The sequence below is a fragment of the Periplaneta americana genome, chromosome 7 (assembly GCF_040183065.1).
Source record: "Periplaneta americana isolate PAMFEO1 chromosome 7, P.americana_PAMFEO1_priV1, whole genome shotgun sequence".
Classification (NCBI taxonomy): domain Eukaryota; kingdom Metazoa; phylum Arthropoda; class Insecta; order Blattodea; family Blattidae; genus Periplaneta; species Periplaneta americana.
In genome coordinates, this window is record NC_091123.1 from 50,266,406 (window position 1) to 50,282,552 (window position 16,147).

The window sequence follows — 16,147 nt, forward strand, 5'->3', positions numbered from 1 at the left end:
TGACGCGCCAGTCAGTCGAGTTGGATCTGTCATGAGGGAAAGACGTCTGTGCGCTTGTTGTGAGTAAAATTGGGTTGTCTCGTGGTGATAAAGTATCTATTAATAATACACTTTAGAACAACGTATTTTTCTCTATGATTCGTATGTGAAATACTCTTCTGCAAGAAGGTGTCGAAGAGAATTTGAACATCGGTTTGCAGGTGTTCGAATTCCTAGCAATTCAACTATTCATAACCTTGTCAATAAAGTCAGACGTACAGGATCTTTCTTGAACAAGAAACGTGTTCAACAACACTGTGTACTGACAGAAGAGAAGCTTGATGAAGTAGGGGCCCGGTTAGAGCACTCACCCCGCAAATCACTGCGACGTTAACACAAGAGGTTAACATTTCCAAGACGTCAGCTTTTGTGGCAACGAAACTTCTGAAACTTAAGCCGTAAATGGTAACTGTAGTTCATGCTTTACAACCACAAGATCCTGTATGTAGGGTTAATTGTTGCAATTGGTTTGTGCAGTCCGTTCATAATGGCGACGTGGACTCACTTTTAACGTTCTTCACTGATGAAGCGTGGTTTCATCTTCACGGTCACGTTTCTACTCAGAACAATAGATACTGGGCTACCGAAAATCCCCATATTATTCATGAAGTTCGTCACCACTCTGCGAAGGTTGGGGTTTGGTGTGCAGTGAATGCGAGTAGAATTATCTGTCCCATATTTTTCGACACAACAGTTGATGCACACGTTTATGTAACTTCAATTTTAAATAATTTTTTCCGCAACTAATAAGAAATGAACGATTGAGTGGCTGGTTTCAGCAGGATTCAGCTACAGTGCACACCGCTGCGAATTCTATGCATAAATTACGAAGTGTGTTTGGTGACAGAATATTTAGTCGAGGATTGTGGCCATCTCGTTCCCCTGACCTATCTCCATGCGATTTTTATTTATGAGGAAACTTAAAGAATAAAGTGTACGCATCAAATCCGCACACGTTACAAGAATTGAAGGACAACATCACGAGAGAAATACAGGCAATCAGTCAACATGAACTTCTGCGAGTGAACCAGAATTGTTTTCGGAGATATAGGGAATGTGTTCGAGTTGAAGGTCATCACTTTCAACATCTGTTGCGATGCAGGCAAGCCTAATGTTAGTAAAGTAGTTAGTGTTCCGTACCCGTGACTTGCCGGTCGTTTACGTGTAACTCTGGCGGCAGGCGCGCCAATCTTCACCAGTCCAAGGCCGCCGCGGAACGGTCCGGCCGAGCTACGAACGCACTGTATCAAGTTTCGATCTCTCTCATGTAAAGTATGAAATGTTATCAGCAGCAAAGAAAGAATAAATTATTGATCTTATTGGATGTGACATTCTAATTTCATGTTTATATTATATATATATATATATATATATATATATATATATATATATATATATATATATATATATATAATTTACAGGCTTGTGAAAATCGTTTACTGACATAAGATTCTCCAGGGATTTTAATACGTTCAAATCTGTTATTTATTGTTTAAAAAATAGTTGGATTTAATATAAATAGTTTTCTCTAAAATATTACGATTTTAGTCTTGGAAATATTGTACTAATTTTGGTTAAGGGGAGAGGATGATATTTTTGATGAAAAATGACTAAATTAAAAAAAAAATAAATATTCTTTAAAATACCCTGTGATATGTGTGGATCGCCATTTTTAAACTTCCTGCATTTTGGATTTTTAAATTACTCGACCACTTTTATTGTTGTTTCCGGTAAATTAAATTTTCAAAAAAAATTTTTTCTCTGAACTATTAAAGATACATGGATGAAATTTAGAACACACATTCTTTAGACAATTAGGAAACTTTTCTCTGTAACAGAATTTTGTTAATTGATTTCATTTTTAAAAATACATCCCTTTGTTTTCAAGAAAGAAAATCAGAAAATTGTTACTAAATTTTAATTGTTTATTTTACAAACGCAGAGACAAATATCAAAATTCTGTTACAGGCAGTTTGTAGAACATACTTTTGCAAATACATTGCAAAAACTGTTTGAATCTATCTTTAAAAGCGGTTTAGATATATCGGTTTTAGTACAATCCTGCATTGGGTATATTTTCTTTTAATTTGGGTCCCCAAATAATTTTTTTTTCAAAATATTTTTATTAGTTTGAGTTGCCACAGCTATGAGCTCTCTACATACAAAAAATTAATAATTTACGCCAAATAGGAAAAAAGTTAAAAAAAATACCATCCTCTCCCCTTAATAGGAAATAGTGTGTGTGTATCGTGTAAAGATAAATCTTTTGGAAAACATTATATTTTTTATTTAGTTTACAGACGTTTACGAAAAAGAAACACTGTTCATGTTATAGGTTACAGTTTCTCCCGCCTCGCTGGAAATTTTTCTGTGACTTGTGGAGCTGGTCTGTGTTGAGCTGTTTCAACTATAGTAGTATGGTTGTGAATTTACGAAAGCAAAGGTATTTCGGAGGTGCTGATTGTGGTGGAAAATTTACTTAATGAACTCACGTTCTATAATTACTACTTTAATTACTGGATAATTTACATAATAAAAATTATCATGTATGAAGTTTTTACTTCGAATTGTTAATTATATAACTAATAATTAGAGCACCTAATACCTATTCTGTGTTATTCATAATGTAATACATTACAGACTGTTTCTCTTAGGTAATAATTCATCCCTTGAACAAGAGCTTTAATCTTCTGTCGCAGTTACAACATCTTAGATTACAAACCACATAGTTTCGCATTATATAATTTTCTCTATTCTCTAGTCGAGTCATTTCTCTTATGTCCAGAAGTCCTTAGAGCTCTGTACAGTATTACACCCTTGGAGAGAGGAAGAAGCATATATCTCGTATGTTAATTGGGTCCCTTGCTGCAATTCTAACTGTGCTCTCGGGTTGCGAATTAAGCACTCTACGTTGGTGAAACAATAATGAGAATAGGGAAAATGTTTCAAAATATATTATGTTCAGAATTAAATTAATAAATATTTGGAAACGGCATTAAATAAGTAATTAAGTTCCAATAAATTTGTTTTTCTGTTCTTCGTCCATATTTTATTCTGCTCCCCTTCTTTATCTTTTCAGATTCATAATAGCCAATGCGAATACTTTTCATCAAAGAGTTAAGCAATTGTTAATAAGACTTGATTGAGAGAAATTCAGACTATTAGTGTGGAATTAAAAGGCATATTTCCTATTAACCAAATTAGTATATAAATTCCATATGCATACAATTGTATTTTTTGCTACCTAAAGACGTTCTTTATTTACCTACTTACAAATGGCTTTTAAGGGGTTAGGTACAGCTTACAGCTGTAAAATTTGTAACTATTCAATATTTTTTCCTCCATTACTATATCTTGTACAATAATGAAATTTCGTATGTGTAAAACACTGTACTTCTGCTGTATGACAAAAAAATTTTACGATTTAAAAAAATATATTTATATATTTTTTCAGAATTCAAAATGGTGGCAGTTCACTATGCAGTGATAAAGCATTTCCCTCATAACTCATAAACTTTTTAACTTTTTCATGTTCTCTCTCTTTTATTTTATTGCTGTAGGCTAAATCGTGTTTTCAATATCATGCTGTTTCAACTACATTCCTTAATAAATAATATTTTTTTTTATTTTATGTTAGAAGAAAATACTGATATTTGACCATTTTTTTAAATGAATTTATTTTTTATCAGACAATCTATCAAAGGTAGAGAAGCGATTTTGCATCATATTGTAGATATGACATGCATAAATACACACAAAATTTAATTATAGAATGTTGGTTTTTTTAGTTATGAGGGAAACGCTTCATCACTGCACAGTGAACTGCCATCATTTTTAATTAAATAAATAATTCTTTTCAATCGTAAAAATATCTTTTTCATATAGCAGAAGGACAGTATTTTACACACATACTAATTTTCATTATTGTGCAAGATACAGTAATGGAGGAAGAAAATGTTGAATATTTCCAAAATTTTACTGCAGTAAGCTGTACCTAAACCCTTAAATAACCAGGAGATTCATTTCCATCCTCACATAAGCCTGCCAGCGTGCAGTTTGCGTTGTGTAACTTTCTCCAGTCTCCTGTAACTTCATTCCTCTTAGCCCCAAATATTTTCCTAAGCACCTTATTCTCGAACATCCTTCACCTCTGTTCGTCTTTCAATGAGAGTCCAAGTCCCAAATCACATAGAACAACCGGTAATATACAGTAACTGGTTTATAAATTCTAACGTCAAGTTTTCTTAAAAGCAGACTAGATGACAAAAGCTTCTCAACCGAATTAGAGTCGGCATTTCCCATAATCATCCTGCGTTTAATTTCCTCTCGACTGCCATTTATATTTGTTACTGTTGCTCCAAGTTATTTTAATTTTTTTCACATATTCAAAGGATAGATTTCAAATTTTTATATTTCCATTTCGTGCTGTGTTCTGTTCACGAGACATAATCATATACTTTGTTTTTTTGGGGGGGGGGTGAGTTTACTGTCAAATATATCTCATTACTTGCTTCAAGTAAAATTCCCGTGATTTTCATATTAGTTTGTGGACTTCCTCCTAACATAATATTAACATCATCCTGGAGAAGCATCTGATTTAACCCCTTCTGTTCCATACCCTCTCTGTTTCCCTAATGGCACATTCTAGGGCAAAATTAGAAAGTAAAGGTAATAGTACATCTCCTTGCTTTAGCCCGCAGTGAGTTAGAAAATCGTCAGACAGAAACTGACAAAGACGATGTTATTTTTGTTTATATTATTCTTTTTATTTAAAGTTTTACAACAATTTGAATCTTCTTAGAGTGTATTTAAACAAATTGATATTCGCACAGATTTCAAATAGTAATATGTTTAATAAAACTTATTTTCAGAATAGCAATTTTCTCTGCAATTGTTATTTTTTCTATTTTGAAAATTTAAAACAATTTTTCGTATAAATGAATCGGTCGGAGCTAAAAGGAACTAAGTCAAAATATGCAGTTTTGAGTTATGCAACAATTTGAACAACGGATGTTATGTGCATCTAACGGTGGAAGAAGGAACTAAGACTTCTAAGTATTCTTTTGTCTTCTATAACATAAAAATATAATATTTGTGTTATTAGTGGAATGTTTTTTGCTCCTTTTGAAAAGTTGTGAAAAGTGACTTAGTTCCTTTTAGCTCCGACTGATTCAAATATAATGCATGTAGCTGTTATATTATTGATTATCTATAGACTTTTCTATTCTGACCGATTCATAACTATGTTGAAGGTTCATTGTGAAAGCAAAACAAGACTATATCGTCCTATAAAAGTTTTTCTAAAATGATTTTATTTCGCAAATATGGAGGAAAAAGGCAGCAAAAATTTCACTCAAAACAAAGTCAATTCTCCCGAGTAGTTTATAAACATTACAATATTCATAATAAGTGTTACCTAAGTTCGTAATGAGAGGCGTGATCGTGGTGTTAATGATTTTGTAACGTCACTGAATCATTTCAAATCATTTCTCATTTCGAACAGATTCAGAACTACCTTATTTCATGGGTGCAGCTCTACTGTGTTTGAAATGTCAATAATGTATACTAGTGACTTAAGACGACCCCACAAATAGAAGTCCGGTGACCTGGATGGCCAACCAATTGGTCTCCACAACCTATCCATTTCACTGCGGCTTAACTATGAAATAAAATAATTTCAAAAAAATACTATAGGTCCTTTTAATCTTGTTTTTACCTTTATATTACACCCAACCAGTAGGGTCCACTTACTTACTAAACTTAAGAATCATTCTCAGTTTCATAAATTGATGACGGAATTTCGCTTCTTTTTCATGCTGAACCTTTGATCTAGTTTTTATTTTTCTGTAATAATTGTATTCATGTAACTGTACTGTGACAAACAACATCTTTGCCGCAGTTCTTTTTTCATTTCTTAGGGTGCTATGCATAGACATTTCGTTAGCCCGCGCTACGAGCGTGCTAAACTAGCCCCTGCTATCGACTGATTACTTGTACAGGATTCATATCATATCATATCGCTAACACTGGTTTATGAATACGAGAAACGTTAGTTCGCTGATCATCCACCGGAAGCCCGCGCTAAGAATGACTATGAATATGGCTCTTATTTTCTAAACATATCGTTAGATAGAGCCTAATATTATTTTTGTTCATTCATTCATTCATTCATTCATTCATTCATTCATTCATTCATTTTATTCCATAGATCTTACAGGATCAATGAAGCTTTAAGATATGGAACAAGTCAAAATTTTAAAACAATACAATTACAATTTTACAGTTTTACAATTTAGTAATTTTCTACAATTTTTACAATTTTGTGCAATTTTTTACAATATTTTGGCGAGATGTAGTGAGATGAGGTGAGGTCCGAGGATTCGCTAAAATATTGCCTTTTGGTTGGGGAAACCTCGGAAAAACCCAACCAGGTAATCAAATCAAAGGGGGGGGGGTAATCAAATCAAAGGGGTTGGTGCCGAGGACTCGCCATAGACCATCCGGCTTCAGTCCCACGGCTGGGGAAAACTTCGGAAAAACCAAAGAGCAAAGGGGGATCCAACCCAAAACCAGAACACAGCTCCGGATCAGCAGGCCAGCGAGTCTGCCGACTGAGCTACATCGATGGCTCTACTAAACACAATTTAGGCCTATAGTTTCTATTATTATGATCTGAATATCCTTTTTATTCATAATGTATAGGCTACTATGAATACTACATGAGTTTCTTGATTGATTTCTTTGAGACGAATATCTTCAAATAGTTTTTCTTCTTTTAAAATTTTGTATTACTTATCGTCCTACTGATACGTTATGAAAACGTTTATGACACTGTCTACAATTTTTAACATTTTTCTATTAATATATGAGATTTATTCTTACACCACTTTTACTCCAATGTAGAATATGACGCCGACATTTCTGATAACCAAGTACTTCCTATTTCCTTTCAAAGAAGCAAGAGTTTATTGAAACAAATTTCAGTCCATATATGAATGCAATTACGACTTTTTCTGCTCCATTTGTACGTTAATAATAATATGCATGGCATATTTTATCCTTGTAAATGGAATCATAAAGGAAGTTGTTATAGTTTTATTGTGTTGTTAATATAAGACAAAGTACTGCATATCATCCGTAATCATTAGTAAATCTTTCGCAACATAAACGTCACTTCTTTGAAGTGCAAGTTTTAATTGCAATTTATTAGAACTGGTTTTCTGTCATCAAGCTGTAGGAAATAAAAGAAGCAAACAAAATTAAACGTGCTGTCATCAGCTGTTATAACATTAATGTTAATAGCTGTAAGAATTTTGTGTACAATTTTTTAGCTTTAAGTTAAATTGTGTTCTGTTATTCCTTGCAGTTTTTCTCGAGCCAGCGTTTAAATTTTGATCATGTTTCTTAACAATGGGTTGAAGACAAAAAATAATAGAGATATGCTTGCCATTTTTTTTTTCACAATAAGATACCATTAGGATACAGAACATATAGTAAAATCTAATTTTCGCCGGAAATTGACATAATATCACCATTTGCATTGAAAACAATTAATTAATGACCACCTCTGTGGTGTAGAAGTCAGCATGCTGGTCTCTTACGCAGAGGGCCCAGGTTCGATTCCCGGTCGGGTTGAATTTCCTGGTTGAGATTTTTTCAGGGTTTTCCCTAAACCGCAAGGTAAATGCCAGGAAATTCGGGCCATAATATACCTGAATATCACCGGCCTCATTCATCACCAAAATCATATTCATAACAAATCAGTAATACATATACAGTCGCCATCTAGTTCACAAAAATAGAACCAGTCTCAGCAATAGTACACAGGCCTTCGGCTTTCACACAGAAGATTAACTCGCGATGTGACCAGAGATGTTAAAGCTAGTATAAATAACAGCCAGAAAAAAATGAATTAATGTCATTCATGTATTCGTCATAGAATACAATGAAAATACATATATAATATATTAGTAAAGAACATAAGAGCTGAAAATCATAAGCGAATAAATTCCGGAATATGTATGGTAAGACTTTCCCGAATAAATTATTAAAATATGCACGAAAATTTGTAAATCAATGAAAGTTGTGTTACTAATAATAATCAATAATGAGCATTTTACAGACTTCATATTAGGCCAATATTATTGACTTAAAAGTAAGTCTGTACTCGTAACAATGAGAAATTGATTATATATAGGATCATTAAAACTTAGAGGTTTTTTCTTAAATTCAACGAAACATTATTTAAAGAAGTGAAAACATTTCGTTCGGAAATAGATGTCTCACATCACGAAATCAGTTTCTTTAATTCGGCTACATTGTTAATGTTCCATTTCGTGAACTAATAATTGAAGCTGTTCGAGCTATCACTTTATTGATTATTGCGTATTTTCTACAAATATATTCATTACAGAAATTATTTTGTCTCTGCTGTCTAAAATTCGTCCTATTGTTGAGTACTAATATAGAATATTTAAGGAATCAATAATTTTTCGGAAAATGGAAACAACCTATGAAATTTTCTTCCAACTACCAAGTAAGGAGCTCATGAATGATTGCAGAAATATTGAAATTATATTTTAACATACATTTTTTGCTTGTTTAATGAGTGATTATTTTGTATAAATAATAATTTTATTCATTTATTCTGAAAATATTATGACTTTTGAATAATGTGGTACATGACAATCTTGTATACAGAGTATTTAAAAAATACGGGGCATAATTTCAGGTATGTATTTTCCACATGTAGACAATCAAAATAGTTCATTACAACATGTGTCCGGAAATGCTTCATTTCCGAGCTATGGCCTTCACAACATTGAAATTCACCGGAACGTTTTTCTTTCCGCAGGTCGTTGTCATTACAGAAGATGTTCAAAATGTCCACCTCCTGCTTGAATACAGACCTCACATCGATGTCTCATTCACCTGCGAACACGATCCCAAACTCCAGGAGTATTGCGTATGTCCTCAGAACATGCCACAATTCCATTCCGAAGGGATTCCAAATCAGGCACCGGAGACGAATAAACCAATGATTTTAAAGTAGAAATCGAGAGGGTTCAGATAAGGTGAGCGTGGAGGCCAAGCAATTGGGCCACCTCTACCTATCCATCGATCAGGAATCCTTCGATCCAAGTACCGGCGAGCCGTACGACTGAAGTGTGCAGGAGCGCCATCATGCAAGAAGTGAATGTGTTGACGATTGATCAGTGGAGTGCCTTCTAAAACATGAGGTATGGTGTTTTCCAGGAAGTTTGTGTACGCCTGCCCCGTAAGTCTGTTTACAAGTACATGGGGTCCAACTAATCGATCACCAATGATACCGGCCGACATGTTGAGGGAGAACCGCACCTGGTGATGAGATGGAACAGTTGCACGTGGGTTTTCATACGCCCATACATGCTGATTGTGGAAATTTGTTATGCCATCTCGTGTGAACTGTGCTTCATCTGTAAATAATACTAAGGCAGGAAAGTTCGGATTTACACCATACTGCTGCAAGAACTGCTGCAAGAACCACTGACAGAACCTAACTCGTGTAGGGTAATCTGCTGGTAACAGGGCCTGTACACGTTGCAAATGATAAGGATACAATTGATACTCTTTCAACAGTCTCCAGACAGTCGTATGAGGAACATTGACTTGCAACGCTACCCTTCGTGTGCTGATAGAAGGAGTTATGTTCACAGCCTCCAGAATCTCCTCCTGTACTTCTGGAGTTGTAGATCTTGGTCGTCCCCTTCCCAAACCAGGAGAGTTAAATTTTCCATACTCGCACACACGGTAATGGAGACGTACAAATGTCTTCCGATCTGGACATTGTCGCTGTGGGTACCTCTCCTGGTACAAACGACGAGCCAGCGCAGCATTGCCGTCCGCCTTACCGTACATGAAGTGTATGTCTGCCAGCTCTTGATTTGAATACATGTCGCACAGTCTAACGGCGACACAACACTGAATGTAACCTTCGCCTCGGAATGAACTGTCAGAGTGCCCTCTTAATGTCTCCTTTGACGGCAACGACCTGCGGAAAGAAAAACGTTCCGGTGAATTTCAATGTTGTGAAGGCCATAACTCGGAAATAAAGCATTTCCGGACACATGTTGTAATGAACTATTTTGATTGTCTACATGTGGGAAATACATACCTGAAATTATGCCCCGTATTTTTTAAACATCCTGTATTGTGTCAAAAATAACGCATTTCTTTACATAAATTGTTATTATTACATTAAATGATTCGAATTATTTTCGTAAAGTTATTGAAATTATGAAATAAAAATGGCAGTATATTATAATAAATATAGTAATGTATTATGTTCATGAAACAACGTCACGAAATCAAGCAACAACATTACAAACACTCAACATACATTGTTTGCTAAAAAAATTATGAATTTTTCTTATGGTATGACCATTAATTTTGCATCGCTGTTTAAGTTTAAATGTAGAAAATAGCTTACTTGCAAGTAAAGGTTTGCTGTATCGAGTGATTAATACAGAAAAAGCACTAGGCAATTTGAAACGACCTTCAGAATAATGTACAGAAGACCAAATGGACATTTCAGACGAGATATTAAGATGAAGTATGTAAGGTTTAGGCCTATAGAAACAGGCAGTGTTAGAAAGGCTTTGCTCCCAGGGAGACTATCTTTACTTGAAGATGAAGTTCAAACCATGAGAGAAATATCCCAAACAACTCTTAAAATCAATTCGCCGAATACCACGGGACCTGGCGATTGGAACAAATTTAACTAATCATCATAATTTGTGAATATTTTGTGTTAAAATAATTTAAAGTAGTTCGATAGATGCAAATTATGTATATAGAGAGTCAGTCAAACTTTTACGGAACCACCCATATGGACTGTAATTCAGTGTACTGAAAAAACTGATGCCACATTATCATTTTTCTTTTTCTAATTAGCTTTCATTGCTTCCTTACTTGTAACTTTTTTATTCTGTAAACTGCCATTGTTTGTTTGTTTCTTTGTTTGTGTACTTGTTTACCTTTTTCTGTTATCTTTCACCATCTATTTGTTCTTGTATTGTTTTGTATGCTTTGTGTAATGGCAGCCTCTAATTCGAGGAAGCTCTAGTAAATAAATAAAATAAATAAAAAAAATATAGGTTATATCAGTTTAGTTTAGAAACTTTATTTTATAGACACTCTGTATAAAACAGCCAATATTGTAACAAACAGAACAGACAGATTTGATAATAATATTAAAATTATACAGGTATATTACTATGAATTGGACGGAGTTAAGCAATAAGAGACCAAGCGCCAAAAACCTGTTCCGAGATATTGACCATTGAAATAAACCGGTATTTTTATATAAAACATTTTATGGAGCAAGTATTGTAACATTCATACTATTACAAAAAAAAAATAGCACAAATAATACCAAAAAAGGTTAACCCATTTTTAATGAGAGACCAGCAGTTGAATTAATACTTCAAAGCAAAATAAATAAATGAATTCTATGCAATAAACGAATTTTTGCTTATAAATAGCAGCAAAATTCAGATATCGCATTCTTAACTTTTTCCGAGTTAAATTAGCCTGCCATCAATAGATTTGTGCCAATAGCTAATTACTTTCAAATTGTCGGTTGGTCTATTATTACGTATCTCCGTCCAATTAGAAAAAACAAATGTTTCGATGAAAGAGTAATGTTTCGAAGTAAACACATTTGTAACAAAATGCGTACCCACAAGAACCAATCTAATTTTAGCCAATCGTATCTGACTTTGTTAAAAAAGTAAGACTGAAACTGGAGCATAACACTAATTGTTTTTATCTTTCTTTCTAGGTGGATACAGAAATCAGTCAATTTTCATCTGTAACAGCAATATTAACGGTAAGTTTATGTCAACTTCATTTATCTTTTTGAAAGTAAAACAGTCCAGCTAGTAAAATTTTGATTTGTTTTCGAAATACGATATTTTGACAGAAACTTACATCGCCTCATATCAGCGTTCGTCATAATTAATACTATAGCAATACAAGTGCTTAACTTAAGAGCGACAAAATAACTACTAATATATAGATTAGTAATGTCTACTGCATTTCTGAATACGATACAAAAGTTGTTCATTAATAACTTCGTAATCATCGTATGGTATCCGTATTTCTGAAATATACACCAATAATAGTTTCAATAGTTTAGGAATTAAATATAGTTTACGATAAGATTTTTTCAATTGTTTTTCCGGATATATCAATACCCAATGTGGGACTTTTTTTTGGACTGGAATGAAAAGAAGTTTACATTTTTTTTTATCATTTTGGGATCATGCTCTCACGGCGATTTATTAAGGAGTACGCGTCATCATAACATTCGCTCCATTATAGCTACAGCACTAAGAGATAATGGCTTCAAAGTTTTCGAGGAAGTCCACGATCTAGCAGAAAATGGAAGCCACAGAAGAATCGATATAATTTCCTTTAAAAACAAAACCAAAGTTATATTATTGACCCAACCATCAGGTTTGAAAGCTATCAGTCTCAGCCTTTAGAAGTCCATTAAGAAAAGCAGAGTATTTATATACCTACCATTTCATATTATAAAGAAAAATACGAACTCGACGATACAGAGGCAGAGGGCCTAAACATTGGCGCTAGAGAAACAATTCCAAGCTTCCTAGCACAATTTTTGAACTCTCTTTCCCTCCCAACATCTATTTTAAAATAAATAACTATTGACACTATCAGGTGTCCTTACAAATTTTAAAAAACCATTGCTATTATTTACAGTCCGCGTCACCGTTTTTGGCGTGTGAAATAAGTAATGGGAACGTTAAGTGCGAGTGTTTTACATTTGTTGCAGTCAGTCTGACAACTGTGTTTGGCATATGGCTGATGTGACGTGTATAGGAAGTGGTACCATTCTCAGCTGCACTATCAACATGCTCACAAACAGGGCACTATATATCTAGGACACACGCCAAACACGCTGGCGCCAGCTATACCTTAATTATTCAACTTCTCAGAATTTTTCACTGTTGTAAACTTTGTTTGTCTTTAACTGAACATTGTATTTAATGCATTATATAAATTTATTATTATCTGGTATGCTTTGTCTACGGGCAAACTTCAAAATTTGAGAAAGCAAAAAATAAACACATAGGACATCGATTTCATATTTTCGGCACTGAAATGTCCTCGGTAATAATATCAGGTACTAAAATTAACTTGATTAATATACAACATTTAATGAGCGATTTATTATGTTTGGTTTAGAGATTCTATGTTCAAACTGGCCGATGTCAATGGATTTTATTAGTAATAACATTTTAATAACGTCTATCTTTGGAAGTTTTTTTTTTTTTCACCTGGGAATCTCGTGTCTTAGATTTACATGATGTCCTTGCATGAGGAGGGTTTCTAGAAAGATTTCTTGTGGTAATTTCTTTACTTAAATTTTGTGCTTTGCGTTGACATAATTATCTCTTAGTAACTCGTGAAAATGCTCCAGTTTATCAAATAAAAATTAGATCTTAGCATTTTTACGATTAAAGTGAGGTTTCTAAAAAGACCTAGGATATTTTTAAAGTTTTAGGAAGACGTGAAACTTGATCTATAGTGTTAGATTTTGAGAGACGTATATACAAGGAACCAAGATGTGGATGTACAAAAATGTTTATTCTTGAGACAAGTGTAATATGAATTTATTGTACCCTGTGCGAGGCGTTAAAATAATACGATATTGCATTTTTGTGATGGTTTCATTGTGGTGAAGATTTATATTTTCTTAACCGTATATTGAAATTTAACTTTCTTAAACTACAGAGGGTTTCAGCCAATGCCGACATGATGTACTGTACGACAGGAGGCAGGGAGATCGTTATAATATTACGCAGTAGCAGCTGCGAGCTATCCAGTTCTGACGGCAGGTAGAGACATTTGCAGCTCGTTTTCGATAAGCGCCCGCAAGTCATTTGTGAGGCGGTTGTAGCATGAGGATCTTGTCGCTGGTCGGTCGCCGTACATTACATCAGTACAACCAAACACAAGAATGCACTTTCCAAGGCTACTGGGAAGAAGATTTCTTTGCTTCCAACAGTAATTGCAACATCGAGTAGAAAATCTCAATTTACATTCGACTTATGTAAAGCTTTTCTTGCTGCCGAAATCCCTTTGTGGAAAGTGCAAGGTTGTGGGTCTAGTGCAGGCATGTCAAAACCCTGCACATTGTGCACTTGTCTCTGTGCGATGTGCAGTTTCTGTTCCCCTACCTGGAGGGAGTGAATCGACTTGGAGGGGAACGCAACAGGGCTGTACATTACCTGCTGTAGAAGAACAGCTTTGGTTTCAGTAACACAGATCAGTACGGGTGCTCATTGAGCTGTGATTGTGAATGCGTTATGAAAAATAAAGTGAGGAGTCCACAGATATAACGAAGAAGAGATATCACGAATCATATAACGTAACTGTTATGATGTTTTCCTTAGCCAACAGTAATTATTTTAAAATGAAAGGCTTTCATCATATCATGTGGGCCTAATAGTGATGTGACAATTTAAATCACATTAGTAAAGTTCTCAAAATATATTCACCAGCTCTTATTTCTTAATTAGTACTCTCACGACAAGACAAACATGACAATGATGTTGTTTTGGAGTTTGTACTAATACAGCCATCAATGGTTAGACGACTTACAACTTTTACTTGATAAGCTGATAAGTGATGAGAATATTGAGTGAAGAATACATGTGAGGGTCTTGAGGTTGTAAGGGAAGGAAGAAAGCAACTATTTGTAAGGCGGAAAAATTTTCTGGAAAAATAATACATAATGGCGAATTTTCCATCTCACGTTACTATATTATCTTAATATACTTACGTTAATAAATCCTTAACCCTGACATAAAGAAAATGTCGTCACTTCACAGCTTGTGAAGTACTCTTTCAACTCAATTCAGTAACGCTCCCAACTTGCTGATACTTACTCTCAACGTTTTCAAAATACTATATTTAAATTTAAATTCAAGCTTAATTTATCCACTTTATTAATAATAATAATGTGAATTTATATTAATGTACAGCAAGGAAATGATTCCAGTGTAAAAGCCTCACAATGTCCTATTGCATGTAATCGGGAGTAAAATATTTTTCTTTAAAATTTGTGCACCAATGGTTCCAATAATGCTTGAGGAACAATGAAAGAGTATTACTTTGAAATAATCAGTACCTACTACCTAAAATGAAATATTGTGTTCGTTTTTTGTTGTTTCGAAATTAGTGCAATATTTATATTTTCTCCAAATATGTATACAAATCATGTAAATAAATGATTCTTTGCAAACGACTTCTTTGTGAATTGTAACTGAGTAAGTCTATTGTTTCTTGTGTTACAGTTTTTGTCAAATATAGACACTGACAATAATTGCATTTTTCCTTCTGCTAAGTGTGTTTATAGTGTCCAAATGTCAATTTAATTGATCACTAGAAGCGCAGAATAGATTCTTGTACATCCCTCCGGCTAAGAACTGGTAAGAGCAAAACGTGAATGATGCAATCTGCTCACCGGCGTTCCGCGCACATACACTGCACTTTCAGTGTCTGATTTCTGACATGCCTGGTCTAGTGCAAGGTTTTTGTAGTGCCTTTTATTGCGTATTTTAGCTATTTATGATGCCTTTTTTCCTGCCTATTTTAATGATTCATAATGCCTAAACTTCCGGTCTCTGTTTATCAGCAATGAGTATACCTATATATCGTTAAGCTTAGACTTCGATATTCCGCAATAGGCTACTCGTACTTTTTATATCCTGGTGACAACTTTAAAATATTGAACAGACTTTGAATCTCTTCCTGATGTATGACACTATATGGAGAGAGACTCAAATGATGGCCAAATCACATCGTTTCAGGTTTAGTCATTTGTAAGTTTTAACAAACATCGGTAATAAACGAGTCTGTTTTACGAAAGTACAAGTTAAAAATTAAAAGTTAATATATCGATAATTTATAAAACATGTAACTTAAAGACCTGTAGTTCTATCATAACAAACAGTTTTTAAAGGGAACGTAAAATATAAAAACTCAGATGACCATCTATTAGTGATTTCTTTTCTGAAACCAGCTTAAAAAGAGCACC

General features: G+C 34.1%; 1 protein-coding gene across 1 annotated transcript in view; it reads left to right on the top strand.

Moving 5' to 3' along the window:
- The window catches only part of kek2 (kekkon 2), a 1,284,908-nt gene that overhangs the window by 966,266 nt on the left and 302,495 nt on the right, over nt 1–16,147 (top strand). Inside the window, exon 6 of the mRNA XM_069830676.1 lies at nt 11,861–11,908. The gene's annotated coding sequence lies outside the window, so the exon portion shown is untranslated. The remainder of the gene's footprint in view (nt 1–11,860; nt 11,909–16,147) is intronic.